The 13,618-nt window shown below is 43.8% G+C and overlaps 1 protein-coding gene across 1 annotated transcript in view; it reads right to left on the bottom strand.

Moving 5' to 3' along the window:
• Positions 1–13,618, bottom strand: part of LOC139384395 (amyloid-beta A4 precursor protein-binding family A member 2-like) — an 80,488-nt gene that overhangs the window by 21,023 nt on the left and 45,847 nt on the right. The window lies entirely within an intron of this gene.

Genomic DNA, 13,618 nt, shown 5'->3' with positions numbered 1-13,618 from the left:
ACTCCAATTAGGGGAGGTAGGGTTATTTCATACATACATACATACATACATACAGTGCCTTGCGAAAGTATTCGGCCCCCTTGAACTTTGCGACCTTTTGCCACATTTCAGGCTTCAAACATAAAGATATAAAACTGTATTTTTTTGTGAAGAATCAACAACAAGTGGGACACAATCATGAAGTGGAACGACATTTATTGGATATTTCAAACTTTTTTAACAAATCAAAAACTGAAAAATTGGGCGTGCAAAATTATTCAGCCCCCTTAAGTTAATACTTTGTAGCGCCACCTTTTGCTGCGATTACAGCTGTAAGTCGCTTGGGGTATGTCTCTATCAGTTTTGCACATCGAGAGACTGACATTTTTTCCCATTCCTCCTTGCAAAACAGCTCGAGCTCAGTGAGGTTGGATGGAGAGCATTTGTGAACAGCAGTTTTCAGTTCTTTCCACAGATTCTCGATTGGATTCAGGTCTGGACTTTGACTTGGCCATTCTAACACCTGGATATGTTTATTTTTGAACCATTCCATTGTAGATTTTGCTTTATGTTTTGGATCATTGTCTTGTTGGAAGACAAATCTCCGTCCCAGTCTCAGGTCTTTTGCAGACTCCATCAGACTTCCAGAATGGTCCTGTATTTGGCTCCATCCATCTTCCCATCAATTTTAACCATCTTCCCTGTCCCTGCTGAAGAAAAGCAGGCCCAAATCATGATGCTGCCACCACCATGTTTGACAGTGGGGATGGTGTGTTCAGCTGTGTTGCTTTAACGCCAAACATAACGTTTTGCATTGTTGCCAAAAAGTACAATTTTGGTTTCATCTGACCAGAGCACCTTCTTCCACATGTTTGGTGTGTCTCCCAGGTGGCTTGTGGCAAACTTTAAACGACACTTTTTATGGATATCTTTAAGAAATGGCTTTCTTCTTGCCACTCTTCCATAAAGGCCAGATTTGTGCAATATACGACTGATTGTTGTCCTATGGACAGAGTCTCCCACCTCAGCTGTAGATCTCTGCAGTTCATCCAGAGTGATCATGGGCCTCTTGGCTGCATCTCTGATCAGTCTTCTCCTTGTATGAGCTGAAAGTTTAGAGGGACGGCCAGGTCTTGGTAGATTTGCAGTGGTCTGATACTCCTTCCATTTCAATATTATCGCTTGCACAGTGCTCCTTGGGATGTTTAAAGCTTGGGAAATATTTTTGTATCCAAATCCGGCTTTAAACTTCTTCACAACAGTATCTCGGACCTGCCTGGTGTGTTCCTTGTTCTTCATGATGCTCTCTGCGCTTTTAACGGACCTCTGAGACTATCACAGTGCAGGTGCATTTATACGGAGACTTGATTACACACAGGTGGATTGTATTTATCATCATTAGTCATTTAGGTCAACATTGGATCATTCAGAGATCCTCACTGAACTTCTGGAGAGAGTTTGCTGCACTGAAAGTAAAGGGGCTGAATAATTTTGCACGCCCAATTTTTCAGTTTTTTGTTAAAAAAGTTTGAAATATCCAATAAATGTCGTTCCACTTCATGATTGTGTCCCACTTGTTGTTGATTCTTCACAAAAAAATACAGTTTTATATCTTTATGTTTGAAGCCTGAAATGTGGCAAAAGGTCGCAAAGTTCAAGGGGGCCGAATACTTTCGCAAGGCACTGTACATATACATACATATACATACATACACACTCATTCAAGGGTTTTTCTTAATTTTTAAGACAATTGTAGAATATAAGTGAAAACCTCAAAACTATGAAATAACACATGGAATCATGTTGTAACCCAAAAAGTGTTACAGAAATCGAAATATATTTTATATTTGAGATTCTTCAAAGTAGCCATCTAGTAGCCCTTTGCCTTGATGACAGCTTTGCACACGCTTGGCATTCTCTCAACCAGCTTCAAGAGGTAGTCACCTGCATTTCAAATAACACGTGTGCCTTAAAAGTTCATTTGTGGAATTTCTTTCCTTTTTAATGCGTTGAAGCCATTGTGTTGTGACGTGACAAGGTAGGGGTGGTACAAAGAAGATGGTATTTTATCAAATAGGGCCATATTTTGGCAAGAACAACTCAAATAAGCAAAGAGAAACAACAGTCCATCATTACTTTAAGACATGAAGGTCAGTCAATACGGAACATTTCAAGAACATTTACAGTTACTTCAAGTGCAATCGCAAAAACCATCAAGCGCTATAATGAAACTGGCCCGCATGAGGACCTCCACATGAAAGGAAGATCCAGAGTTTCCTATGCTGCAGAGGATAAGTTCAATAAAGTTAACTGCACCTCAGATTGCAGCCCAAATATATGCTTCAAAGTTCAAGTAACAGACACATCTCAACATCAACTGTTCAGGGCTTCATGGTCAAATTGCTGCAAAGAAAACACTACTAAAGGACACCAATAATAAGAAGAGACTTGCTTGGGCCAAGAAATGCGAGCAATGGCCATTAGACAGGTGAAAATCTGTCCTTTGGTCTGATGAGTCCAAATTTGAGATTTTTGGTTCCAACCGTTGTGTCTTTGTGAGACGGTTGGAGAGTAGGTGAATGGATGATTAATTATGGGCAGTGAGAGAGAGTATGTGAACAGATGATCTCTGCATGTGTGGTTCCCTCTGTGAAGCATAGAAAAGGAGGTGTGATGGTGTGGGGGTGCTTTGCTGGTGACACTGTTGGTGATTTATTAGAATTCAAGGCACACTTAACCAGCATGGCTACCACAGCATTCTGCAGCGCTACACCATCCCATCTGGTTTGCGCTTAGTGGGACTAGCATTTGTTTTTCAACAGGACAATGACCCAAAACACCTCCAGGCTGTGTAAGGGCTATTTGACCAAGAAGGAGCGTGATGGAGTGCTGCATCAGATGACCTGCCATCCACGATCACCCAATCTCAAGCCAAATGAGATAGTTTGGGATGAGTTGGACCGCAGAGTGAAGGAAAAGAGGCCAACAAGTGCTCAGCATGTGTGGGAACTTCTTCAAGAATGATGGAAAACCATTCCTCATGAAGCTGGTTGAGAGAATGCCAAGAGTGTGCAAAGCTGTCATCAAGGCAAAGGGTGGCTACTTTGAAAAATCTCAAATATAAAATATATTTTGATTTAACACTTGTTTGGTTACTACATGATTCCATATGTGTTATTTCAAAGTTTTGATGTCTTCACTATTATTCTACAATGTAGAAAATAGTAAAAATAAAGAAAAACCCTTGAATGAGTAGGTGTGTCCAAACTTTTGACTGGTACTGTATGTATTTACAAAAACGATATACAGTTTATGGGGGATTGTAAATGATGGAGACAATTACAATGATGGAAGCCACAATCTATCTGCAATATGAAAGCGTTTAACCACATACACACCTCATGTGAAACCACATCTAGCCCCAGGAGTCCCCAGCATATTACAGCTAGCATTGTAGAAGCATTGATCTCAGTATGGGAACACAGCTCCAAACAACCATCATGGGCACCTCACTGTGGTAAAGATCAGGAGAACTAGTCTGTCAAAACAAAGAGTCTGTGCATACCTCTAAGTTAGGTCTAAGTTAGATCTAACTCCTCCTAACATAGCTTCCATGCCTTTACAAATGGCTGATGCACATTGATTCCCCTGCTGAACACAAATGCCGCTCTCTCTTTCGCTCAACCTGCGATCTCTTCACCACCGAAAGACCTGATCAATTACTGCTATTGGAGGCAGACAGGTTCTCGAGTAGCTTACCCACACCCACAATTAAGTGCTTACTTAGCACTACTGCATTAGCCTTGGCACAATACAGAACTCTGCTCAATACAACGCTTTGCATTGAGTTGTGTTTGGCCTGCGGACAAACGTCTGAGGCAAGAGAATGAAACAAAGAGGGAGCCTGCCTTTACCTTAAGCTAATTGGACTTTGACAGTCATACAACCAATAGTCAAATGGAGGTCATCTCTACACAGAGGCCTGTGAATATTCAGTCCTAGATTGGGAGAGACTGGCGAGATGTTCAGTCTCCCAGAGTATCTGGACTGGTATTGATCTGCACACCGCAGGGTGGAGAATGGCTCGCCTGGGAGATTGGGATCATTCTCCTAATTCAGATAGCTCGAATCATTGTTAGGTTACGGCCACGAGGCGAGCGGGGAGAGATTACGTTGGGGTATTTCTGGTGCTTCTGCACGTAGGGCCCTAAACAAATTCAACAATCTCATTAAAAAGCTATCAAACAGCGAAGGGATGGTATAAATCACGTGAGAAGCCATTAATAGAGGACACACACACACACGGCTGTGAAGACGAGTGCCGGCACAAAACATTAGATGTGTAATACAATACTGCGATTTAAAGAGTGACCTGGTGTCCCACTTTCTCTCCTCTATGTTCCTTCCACCTGTCTCATCTCCACCAGTTGCCACTAACAACTGGCTGCTCTCTGAGGGGCTTTTGTTGTTCCTTTCCCCTCTTCTCTCTCTCACTGCCTATAATTATGCTTTCCATCACAAGTGATTGCAACGACTAATTACCCCCACTCCAGCCCTCTCCCCATCTCCCTGTCCGTCAGGAGGCTATGTCAAGGGGGTGGACAAGGTATAACTCCAGAAGCACACATTCACAACCCACATTATGGCCATCCATTCAGGTGACTGACTCGGAGCAATACTGCTGATGCTGTTGCTAGACAAAGAGGCTGTTCACTGGAAAGTCTATGGGGAGAGCAAGTTCAAACACATATACAGAACACATGATTCCCCATTCAACCCAGCGTTCGTTATAGTGGGTACGATAAGAAATGTGATAATGACACATTCTGTAGATATCTGACTGGAAGAGACTCATAAAGAGCTAAAATAATGTGGAGGAACTATATTTAACTTTAGGCACCCGAGTGGCGTAGCGGTCTAAGGCACCTGCATCTCAGTGCAAGAGGCGTCACTACAGTCCCTGGTTCAATTCCACGCTGTATCACATCCGGACGTGATTGGGAGACCCATAGGGTGGCGCACAATTTGCTCAGCGTCGTCCGGGTTTGACCGTCATTGTAAATAAGAATTTGTTCTCCACTGACTTGCCTAGTTAAATAAAGGTTAAATAAAAAAATATATAATAATAATAAATATGTCCTACCTCTGTCTCTGGTCCTGAGCAGTAGTAGTGTTGAAGAGGGCCAGGCGTGTAGTGATACAGGCATATAGCCCTGCCTTACCCCATCCCCCACCAGCTGCTCTCCTCCTCCTCCCTGCTCCCCCTATTCTTCCCAGCATCCTCTAGCAGCCAGCCCAGCCCCGCCCCGCCACTCCCAATGGGCAATTACTGGTAGCTAAGAGTAACTGCCTCCTATGGGTACCAATGACCTTTCACCTCCTCTTTGTTTGGTTCTGAATAAATCCACCACAGGACCCCTGGATAAATCTGCTGACTGAGTGTTTCTACCAAGAGTGTGAATGTTTTTCCTCTCCTTCAATGTATTCTGCCTGGATCTATTTTGTATGTGCAGAGTGTCTGCGTGTCTACCTACCTCTCAATTGAATTTCTGAGGTGTGAACCATTCAATCCTCCCAGTCCCCAAATAGCTTTCCCAAATTCTGTTTTGTTTGGGCTGAGCCATATGAATTACAGACTTTTGACAGCTTTTATTGAATTTGAATACATTACCTTGTGAATGTCGACCTATCACAACAAATACATTAGAAATCCGTCCTACCTGTTCAGGGCAATTTGTATTCTGTCCCCTGGTACACCCCTAATTCAAAATGAATTGATTTTCCCATAGACATCTACTCTCACAAGTGATGTGTCGTCCCCCGAACGACACATCACCATGTCAATGTGAATCCTGACACCAGCCAGTGCCACATGCCTATTGTGTCCAAGTCCCAATTCTCTATCATCTGATTGCAGTAAAATATGTGACAGGCCTGATGACTAAACCCTGGTACAAAATCACTGTTGGTCCTTTTTAAACAAGCAGCCTTAATTAGAATAGTGACTATGAGCATCACAGTGAGGAATGACTGGAAAGCTCATATAAACAGCACAACAGTACAATAGAGAAGTTTTCCCCCTTGTGCTTCCTATAATTAGGACATTCTAATATGTATGTCAAGAGAGGAATATCAAAGTGGCTTCTCTATGGCTGTTCCCTCGTGATATTCGAGCGTATGCAGTATCTTTGTGTAACACAACTACTGTCCATGCCCATGCTTTTCTTAATGACTTGCTGGATCTACCTGTGAAGGAGGTTGATCCGTTTCTTTCACAGCAGCACAACCATTCTAACACTTAACTTGACAACAAGGAAACAATCATGTTTGTATTCTACAGGATATATATAAATGAGCCTATAGTTTGCTGGAAGTACATCACCGACAAAATGAAAACAAAACTGGTGTTAACAGAGAGACAGTGGCATTGGCAGACCCTATTTCGTATTGCAGGCAACAACAGTGAAATGGATCCCAACTAATTGGCCCTAATCACGCTAGTAATTGCACTTTAGCGCTTGTTTGATTAGATATATAAAACGCCTCCTTTGTAAACCCCAATAGGATGGCTTTAATCACTTCCTTTCCAAACAAGCTGCAGTGTGTTGTCTCTGTACTTTCAGCTTCCATCGCTGCGGTGCGTTGAACGTTGCAGCTCTCTGTCCTTGCAGCTTTCCATCGCTGCGGTGCGTTGAACGTTGCAGCTCTCTGTCCTTGCAGCTTCCATCGCTGCGGTGCGTTGAACGTTGCAGCTCTGTCCTTTCAGCTTCCATCGCTGCGGTGCATTGAACGTTGCAGCTCTCTGTCCTTTCAGCTTCCATCGCTGCGGTGCGTTGAATGTTGCAGCTCTCTGTCCTTTCAGCTTCCATCGCTGCGGTGCGTTGAACGTTGCAGCTCTCTGTCCTTTCAGCTTCCATCGCTGCGGTGCGTTGAACGTTGCAGCTCTCTGTCCTTTCAGCTTCCATCGCTGCGGTGCGTTGAACGTTGCAGCTCTCTGTCCTTTCAGCTTTCCATCGCTGCGGTGCGTTGAACATTGCAGCTCTCTGTCCTTTCAGCTTCCATCGCTGCGGTGCGTTGAACGTTGCAGCTCTCTGTCCTTTCAACTGGCACTACATCTTGCTCACATTGCAAAACCTATCCGATTATTGATCCACATCTACTGTCGAAAACAGGATCATGTTCTAAGATCAGTCTCACACCCCACTGTTCTGTATAGTATGTATGGGTAATATGGGTAAATATGACCAACAGACACCCAAAGAAATGGAAGTGTCTACAGATGGGTTACTTGACAAGTCACAAAAACAATGCGCACGCTTCAAATGGGGCAGAAGACAGTGTGTTGTTTTATCTGGTTCTTGATACCCATCGGTCTTGTTTTGAGGTGTTTAAACTATGCTAATATTGCAAAAAATTCACTAGCTAGCTAACCAACAACCGTAACGTTGTATTTGCTCACATCTACAAGCATTTCGCTACACCGCAATAACATTTGCTAAATCTACTTGTTTTCAATAGACATCGGAGACAAAATATAGTTTACATGGTGTTTGTTTTGCCTCAATTGCACAAAACGAAACAACCAAACAGTCTATATGATGGAGACTAGCAGGGGGTGGCGGGGGGGGGTCTATATGATGGAGACTAACAGGGGGTGGGGTGGGGGGGGGGGGGGGGGTTGTCTATATGATGGAGACTAACAGGGGGTGGGGAGGGGGGTCTATATGATGGAGACTAACAGGGGGTGGGGGGGGTTGTCTATATGATGGAGACTAACAGGGGGTGGGGGGGGTCTATATGATGGAGACTAACAGGGGGTGGGGGGTGGTCTATATGATGGAGACTAACAGGGGGTGGGGGGGTCTATATGATGGAGACTAACAGGGGGTGGGGGGGGGGTGTCTATATGATGGAGACTAACAGGGGGTGGGGGGGGGGGTCTATATGATGGAGACTAACAGGGGGTGGGGGGGGGTCTATATGATGGAGACTAACAGGGGGTGGGGGGGTCTATATGATGGAGACTAACAGGGGGTGGCGGGGTCTATATGATGGAGACTAACAGGGGGTGGCGGGGTCTATATGATGGAGACTAACAGGGGGTGGGGGGGGTCTATATGATGGAGACTAACAGGGGGTGGGGGGGGTCTATATGATGGAGACTAACAGTGGGTGGTGGGGGGGGTCTATATGATGGAGACTAACAGGGGGTGGTGGGGGGGGTCTATATGATGGAGACTAACAGGGGGTGGGGGGGGTCTATATGATGGTGACTAACAGGGGGTGGGGGGGGGTCTATATGATGGAGACTAACAGGGGGTGGGGGGGTCTATATGATGGAGACTAACAGGGGGTGGGGGGGTCTATATGATGGAGACTAACAGGGGGTGGGGGGGTCTATATGATGGAGACTAACAGGGGGTGGGGGGGTCTATATGATGGAGACTAACAGGGGGTGGGGGGGGTCTATATGATGGAGACTAACAGGGGGTGGGGGGGTCTATATGATGGAGACTAACAGGGGGTGGGGGGGTCTTTTACAGAGGTCAGCCATAATGGTACAGTGCCCCTTGTCCATATAGAAGCCAGTGTGAGCACAGAACACAGTGAACTATCTATTAACCCATCCTCTATGGTGCACTGCAGAGAGACATTGTCTCATTCCCAGCACCCCTCCCACCACACTCTCTTTTACAGCACAAAGAAACAGGTGTTTGTGCACCTACAAAAATATGTTACATACTGTACGATTTGAGCAAAATAACAAAGATGAAAATGGATCATAAAATGGGGTAATTGCTCCTGAGTCTTAAATGAGTAGGTGCATCATTACTCCTTTCAATACGTTTGGTGTGCCTTGTTAAAAGTTGCTCTGTTCCTAGGCACATGCATTTCTTTAGATCACCAACACATCCGACTGCAGTGCTATGATGCATGATTTCAACTTAACAGGCAGAGAGATATAATACAATTTGCTGAGGATTTACTGCACCTCCATGCCTGTGTACTTTCAAAGTAGCCACCATTTGCCTTAATGACAGCGTTGCACACTCTTGGCATTCTCTCAACCAGCTTCATGAGGTAGTCACCTGGAATGCATTTCAATTAACAGGTGTGCCTCGTTAAAAATGTATTTGCAGAATTTCTTTCCTTCTTAATGCATTTGAGCCAATCAGTTGTGTTGTGGCAAGGTAGGGGTACAGAATATAGCCCTATTTGGTAAAAGACCAAGTCCATATTATGGCAAGAACAGCTCAAATAAGCAAAGAGAAATGACAGTCCATCATTACTTTAAGATCAGTCAAGAGCTTTGTGCAGTTACAAAAACCATCAAGTGCTATGATGAAACTGGCTCTCATGAGGACCGCCACAGGAAAGAGTTACCTCTGCTGCAAAGGATAAGTTCATTAGAGTTATCAGCCTCAGAAATTGCAGCCTAAATAAATGCTTCACAGAGTTCAAGTAACAGGCACATCTCAACATCAACTGTTCAGAGGAGACTGCGTGAATCAGGCCTTCATGGTCGAATTGCTACAAAGAAACCACTACTAAAGTGATCATCGCCGCTGTGGAAGTGGGTGAGTGCTATGGTCCCATGGTTTCTCTCGACTCACCCGGCTCCAGGATAGATTTTGACTCTTCAAACATACCCAAGTCGCTATATGCGATCCCTGACTCTGCTTCTGGTACGCAAGCTGTTTAAATTAGTTCCCCACATCCAGTGCAGGCGGGAGGTATTGTTAATTGCGCTACCGAACTGCCCCTAATCAAAACTAAAACGGCCTAAACCCAGCCATCAGAAAACTCAGAAAATTTTACTTTTTTCAATGTGTCAATCACTCGAGTCATCTGGGACCCACGAGCTAAGCCCAAGGGACTACTAGGGGGGCACTTGAACATTCGTAGTGTCATTCCAAAAAGTGATCAAATTCAACATCTACTCACAGACTCCAACCTTGACTTCCTCTGCCTCTCAGAGACATGGCTCCATAAAAACTCTCCATATGCTGCTTTGATTGTGATTGGCTACAATGTTTTCAGGAGAGACAGGATTGAAGGAAGAGGAGGGTGTCTGATGATTTACGTTAAAGAACATGTAAACAAATTGAGTGGTCATGTGATAATGAACTAGAATGTATTGGCCTGAATGTTACACTGTCTCCCCAAATGTCTTTTACCCTTATCGGAATGTAAAGGCCACCTGCCACCAAAAGTGTTTTTTTTTTTTAATCAGTTTAATAACATGCTTAGGGAATGTGACTTTGGGAAAGAGGTCATCTTAATGGGAGATTTTAACATTAATTATGAAGACAAGTTTTGTAGGAAAACCCTCAAACGGATCACTAATACCTTTGACCTTACACAGCTAGTTAAAGGACCAACCAGGGTGACTTGTTGCTCTAAAACACATATTTATCTGGTGTTCAGTAATAAACCAGAGATAGTGACTAAATCATTCAATATGGTTACTGGGCTGTCTGATCATAATCTGACACTTATAGCCAGAAAGCTGTCTAAGAGCAGGTTTAACCCTCTTCTGTTAGAAAGCCGGATCAACTAAGAATACCTAAGAGTGAATTAAGCTATTTCAAAAACGGAATTAAGGGAATTAACTGGAATGATCTCGTCCTATACAGACGTGAAAGCTGATAGTCAGGTTTTTCTATCAACAATCCAGACTACAATAAATGGTTTCCTAAATAAAATCAAATCCAAACCTGGCCAAAAGAGCTCTCTTCCTTGGCTAAATGGAGAAATCTGGAAATTGATGAAAGAATGAGATTATGCTCTAAAAACAGCCCTAAGATCCAAATTAGAGCATGACAGCATGACAGAAATAAGGTGATGAAAGAAATCAGACAGGCCAAGGTAAACTTTTTTATTAACATAATTGGTGAAGCAAGGGGAAATTCTAAACTGATCTGGGAGAATCTGAAAAAGTTAACAGGGAAAGACCATAGTAACACTGCAAAAAGACTAGAAATCATTGTGAATAACAATCTAACACAGGATGCGGTGAAAATAGCAATAGCCTTCAAAGCCTACTTTATTGACTCTGTCAGGGTACTGACGCAGAACCCCTCCACTGGTTTCTTGGGCTCAGTGCTAGTAAATGATGCTCAACCTGTCTTCATCATAAGGGAGGTTTCTGAGTCAAAGGTGAACAAGGTGATTAGCTCACTAAAGAACTCTAAAGCCAAAGATGTGTTTGGGCTGGACTCTACCTTTCTTAAAAACTACAAAGAGTCACTCATTGGCCCCATTACTAAGGTCACCAACACATCTATTGGTCTCGGGGTGTTTCCAAGGGTATGGAAGTCGGCCATAATAACGGCCATCTTTAAATCAGGCGACCCTGCTGACGTGAGTAACTACAGGCCCATTAGTATACTGCCTGTGGTGTCAAAGGTTGTTGAAAAGTATGTAGCAGAACAACTGATTGCCCACCTCAACAACAGCCCCTTCACATTACACTCCATGCAGTTTGGCTTCAGAGCGAAACACTCCACAGAAACGGCCAACTGCTTTCTTCTGGAAGATGTGAAGTCCAAGATGGACAAAAGGGGGGGGGGGGTTGTTGGGGCTGTGTTTCTGGACCTAAGGAAGGCTTTTGATACTGTTAACCATGAGATTCTCATCACAAAATTGTCCAATATCAACTTTTCCCCCGATGCCTTGAGATGGATGAAATCATACCTTGAAGGCAGAACTCGGTGTGTCAGAGTGAGCAATGAGCTGTCACCCACTCTTAGCTATGATGTGTGCGTGCCCCAAGGGTCAATACTGGGGCCCCTCCTGTTCAGCCTGTACATTAATGATCTGCCTTCTGTCTGTATTGGGTCTGAAGTTCAAATGTATGCAGATGATACAGTGATATATGTGCATGCAAAGAGCAAACAACAAGCTGCACAAGAACTCACTACTGTAATGGTCCAGGTTACAAAGTGGCTCAGTGACTCGTGTTTGCATCTCAATGGGAAAAAAACTGTTTGCATGTTCTTCACAAAGAGGGCAACAGATGCTACTGAGCCAGATGTCTGTGTGTTAGGGGAGAAGCTCCAGGTGGTATCTGATTTTAAGTACCTTGGCATCATACTGGATTCCAACCTCTCTTTTAAAAAGCATGTGAAAAAGGTAATTCAAATAACCAAATTCAACCTAGCTAATTTCCGATTTATACTAAATTGTTTGACTACAGAGGTAGCAAAACTGTACTTCAAATCTATGATACTCCCCCACTTAACATACTGCTTGACTAGTTAGGCCCAAGCTTGCTGTACAACATTAAGACCTATTCAGTCTGTCTACAAACAGGCTCTCAAAATGCTTGATAGGAAGCCCAATAGCCATCATCACTGTTACATCCTCAGAAAGCATGAGCTTCTGAGTTGGGAAAATCTTGTGCAATACACTGATGTGCAATACATGTCTTGTATTCAAGATCCTAAATGGCCTGGCTCCCCCTCCACTCAGTATTTTTGATAAACAGAAAACCCAAACATATGGCAGCAGATCCACAAGGTATGCCATGAGAGGTGACTGTATAGTTCCCTTAAGGAAAAACACCTTTAGTAAATCCGTTTTCTCTGTGAGAGCTTCCCATGTCTGGAATACACTGCCATCAGACACACATAACTGCACCACATATTACACTTTCACAAAATGCTTGAAGACATGGCTAAAGGTCAATCAGATTTGTGAACATGGTCCCTAGCTGTGTGTTGCCGCTTTCCATGTCTGTTGTCTGTAGCTTGTGAGGTGTGGAAACACTTTGTTGCCTTTATGAATTTTGTCTTGCTGCTTTTTGTTCTATGTTGCTCTGTCTGTATGTTACGTCTTGCTTGTCCTATGTTGTTCTGTCTGTATGCTATGTCTTGCTTGTCCTATGTTGCTATTGTCTATATTGTAATTGTTTTTAATAACCTTCCCAGGGACTGCGGTTGAAAATTAGCCGTCTGGCTAAAACCGGCACTTTTACTGAAACGTTGATTAATGTGCACTGTCCATGTAAAAAATAAAATAAACTCAAACTCAAAGGACACCAATAAGAAGAAGAGACTTGCTTGGGCCAAGAAACACAAGCATTGGACATTAGACCGGTGGAAATCTGTCCTTTGGTCTGATGAGTACAAATTTGAGATTTTCGGTTCCAACCGCAGTGTCTTTGTGAGACGCAGAGTGGGTGAACGGATGATCTCCACATGTGTGGTTCCCACCGTGAAGCATGGAGGAGGAGGTGTGATGGTGTGGGAGTGCTTTGCTGGTGACACGGTCTGTGATTTATTTAGAATGCAAGGCACAATTAACCAGCATGGCGACCACAGCATTCTGCAGCGATACACCATCCCATCTGGTTTGCGCTTAGTTGGACTATCATTAGTTTTTCAACAGGAAAATTAACCAAACACACCTCCAGGCTGTGTAAGGGCTATTTTACCAAGAAGGAGAGTGATGGAGGGCTGTATCAGATGACCTGACCTCCACAATCAACCGACCTCAACCCAATTGAGATGGTTTGGGATGAGTTGGACCGCAGATTGAAGGAAAAGCAGCAAACAAGTGCTCAGCATATGTGGGAACTCCTTCAAGACTGTTGAAAAAGCATTCCAGGTGAAGCTGGTTGAGAGAATGCCAAGCG

The sequence above is a fragment of the Oncorhynchus clarkii genome, chromosome 26 (assembly GCF_045791955.1).
Source record: "Oncorhynchus clarkii lewisi isolate Uvic-CL-2024 chromosome 26, UVic_Ocla_1.0, whole genome shotgun sequence".
NCBI classification, from domain to species: Eukaryota; Metazoa; Chordata; class Actinopteri; order Salmoniformes; family Salmonidae; genus Oncorhynchus; species Oncorhynchus clarkii.
The sequence above is the reverse complement of the archived record's forward strand: the minus strand, read 5'-3'. Positions and strand labels throughout refer to the sequence as shown.